Raw genomic sequence first — 3,539 nt, forward strand, 5'->3', positions numbered from 1 at the left:
ACCCTTGACCTTTTGTGTTCATGATTTCCCTACCTCTGACCTCTTCTTGGTCAGGTCTATACTTAGGTTAAGTGCTTTACAAATAATCTGTATTTCACCCTGACCCCTTGCCACTTTAACAAGCCATGTCACCCTACACAAATTTGCTCTCACCTCTGATCTTCCAACTATTTGTCTGTAGAACATAGAAATGATTGCAGAAGTGTTACAAGATTCAGTGGGCTACTTAAAGCCCTCCTGTAGGACCAGACACGTGAATACATAACACCACTCTCAGTTGTTACTGTGGCTTCTCATCAAGAGTCGAACAGAAACTGACTTTCTGTTTTTAAAAGTATGCAAATCCAGTGTTCCCATCTCCACAATGGGAGAGCAGAGGTGCCCAGCATCTGCAAATGTGTAGTCCTGGCCCTCGCCATCTGAACTGGCCCTCCCCCTGGTTCATGACAGGCTGGTACATGTTCCAATTCCACCGGATCCTGCAGTATGCTCGCTCGCCCACACCCAGGGAGTCAGCGGCCTTTCTTCTGGATGTTTGTGCACAGTCTGCTGCTGACTGAGGATGACCAAGTCACCACAACCCGCTTCCTCCAGATGGAGCCTGTGACCCTCCAGAGTATCCGTGGCAGAGTCCTCCAGAATGCTGTGCGGGTGTGGAGCAACATCCCAGGGTTGAAGAGCAAACACTTGGCCCTGACACCAAAGGAGCAACAGTCCTTGGAAGGCCAAGTCAGAACCAGAGCCAAGATGGCCAGCCAGAAAGACGACCCCCGGGTGAAGGATTGCCTTCTCCCCCTGAGAGAGTATTTCAAGTATTTTTCTCAGAACCCACTTCCTCTTCACAAATGAATCATGATATGATGAAAGAAGAGGGTTTCCTAGAACCACAGCAGCCTTCCTCCTCTGGCCCTTTTCTCTTAGCGGGTTTTTTTCTGCTTGCTTGAATGTTTCTCCTGTTCAGTTCCCAAGAAGCCTCCCGTGCAGCCCACTGTGGGGGTGGGAGGTGCCCACTTCTGTGGACAAGATCCTGCTGGTGGGATAGCCCACCATGTTTCTCCAAAAATGTGTGTGTGTACCTGTTGTGAAGTTTTTCAAATATATTATAGCCTTGTTTAAAAAAATAAATAAAAGTATGCAAATCCATTTTAAATCAGTGTGTAATGTTTTAGATACCAATGTGACATTTTTAAATAAAGCATGACTTTATGGTTCTCCTTCTCCCAGCACTCCCAAACCCCATTCCCTCTGTTCCCTCTTGCCAGTCATCTCCCTCACAGATTTTTTTCTCCTTCGTGAATTGGGTGTCCTTTTGCCCAATCCCTCTTCCTTTCTCTTACCTAATGTTCTTACACTGTCTTGTTCTCCTTCCCAGATTCTGAGAATTTACCCACACCTGTCTATGTATGCACATTCATGTATTATGGGCTTGAACCTGTCTCTTACCTATATCTTTGTAAGGGTCCACTAATCAGTTGGTTTCTTGATGGAGAAGGCTATCTTTCACAGACAGTGCTCTGTGGATGTTCCTTGCCCAGTGTGTAATACTGCCTAAGCTGAGGGTTATCACTCAACATCAGATACTCCTTACTTACTTCAGTTGATTACAACTTTGCTTTACCCACCCCTTTGCCCCGCCCAGCTTTTATTAATCCTATGAAATATAAACTCTTTAGGAAAAGTGTACACAGCATCCTTTCTTCCCATTTAAGCGAACTCAGAGGCGACTCAAGGCAAGGTTCAAATTATGTTCAATGAATAATATTTAACACAAGATTGGGGAAAAAGTCTTATGCCACCTGTTTTCAATCTGCAGCTGCTAAGGTCCCACACAGTTTTCCTGGTTATTCGGCATTTGGGTAAGTGTTTCAGCATCGACTGGTATGTAGCAGAAAAAAATGTGCTTTGGATTCAGTACAAATAGCATATTTGAATAACTGACCATTATTTACTATTCCCAGACAAAGATTAAGAAAAGATGTTTCTGCCTCCTCCTGCTTTAGTAATCTCTATACATGAGGCAGAGCAGACTCTGTAAACACAGACACTAGGAACACACTTTAAAACAAATAGTTGGTTGCAGTAACTGCAATGTGGGAGGGCTGGCTGACCTTTCCTGGCATACAGTTTGCTTTGCCTGAAGAGATTTGATTTTTCAATGTGAGAAAATCTCCTTTTTTTTGAGAGCATTTTTGTACTTGTGGGCTGTCAGCTCTTGCCTTCTTCCCCTGCCCTCATTTCTCTTTCATGGTAAATTGAAAATATCCTACCCTAAGTGCTTCATTTCTGGTGTCATTCTAGTACCAGCTGGTAGAGGCCAGTGTGCCCCAAGAATGATGATGTCCACAGCTGAACCCAAGGCCTTGTCCTTGACCAAGGATACTTCCTGCTGGCTTGGAGGGGCTCCTTTATTTGACTGGCTATCATAAAGAGAGAAACAGCGCATAACTGTATCATCACCAAGAAATTATTTTTTTTTGTTTTTTGTTTTGTTGTTTTTTGTAAGATATGAGAACTGTCCTTGTTTTGAGATTATCATCTTGAGAGGAGATGTTTAAACCCAGGAGAGAATGAAGAATGAGAGCAGATGTATCAAAGGTTTGGTTATGTGGAAAAATGAGAGGATAGTCATAGAAGGGAAATTACTTTTTCAATTTTCAAGAATTTCAAAAAATTTCCAAGAATTCCTTTTTGATCTGGCTGTTGTGGGTTTGCCTATAATTTCAGAACTCAGGAGGCAGGAAGATAATGAGTTTGAAGCCAGACTGAGATGAATAGTAAGACCATGTTTCAATCCCTCAGTCTTAACCCAACCACAAAATTAATAATAATGGTGATGATAATAAAGTTTTTAAAAGATGTGTTTGCTTTCCCTAGGGACCTTGCTCAGACTTGACACAGTGGAGAGGGTCTTGGTCCTGCCTCAACTTAGTATGCCAGACTTTGTTGACTCCCCCAAGGGAGGTCTTACCAACTCTGAGGCGTGGATGGGGGTTGGGATGGGGGAGCTGGTGGAGGCTGGAGAAGGGGAGGGAGAGGGAACTGGGATTGCTATGTAAAATGAAAAAAAAAAAAAACAACTAAAAAAAAAAAAGACAAAAAGACATGTTTGGTCTAAGGATGTGGCTCAGTGGTCAATCATTTGTGTAGCAAGTGCAAAGTCTCAATTTTGATCACCACCACCAGACATATACCAAGGCAGTGCTGCTACACTTATAGGTAAAGTCAGTGAATTGGAAGGACAAGAGGGGAGACCTTTCATTCAAGTGGTGCTGTGGGCCTGGAGAGTTAGCCCCAGGTATTTGAGCAATGATTCCATTAAGTTTGGCCCATGTACAGATGTGTGTGACTATTAGATAGCAGTCACAGGTTTGTTTGAAGATTGATAATTATACCAGAAGGCCTTCTTAGGATGCCTTCCATTCTATAAGTCTGTTTTTTATTTTGTTTTGTTTTGTTTGTTTGTTTTTTTACTGTGATTGACAGGATATAGAAGTTTTGGTTTAGTTACTTTCTTCTTGAGGAAATATAGTAGACCTCTT

General features: G+C 42.7%; 1 pseudogene; it reads left to right on the top strand.

Moving 5' to 3' along the window:
- Positions 1 to 458: 458 nt before the first annotated feature.
- On the top strand, positions 459 to 849 carry LOC118588738 (annotated as a pseudogene).
- The last annotated feature ends 2,690 nt before the right edge of the window (positions 850 to 3,539 follow it).

The sequence above is a fragment of the Onychomys torridus genome, chromosome 8 (genome assembly GCF_903995425.1).
Source record: "Onychomys torridus chromosome 8, mOncTor1.1, whole genome shotgun sequence".
Classification (NCBI taxonomy): domain Eukaryota; kingdom Metazoa; phylum Chordata; class Mammalia; order Rodentia; family Cricetidae; genus Onychomys; species Onychomys torridus.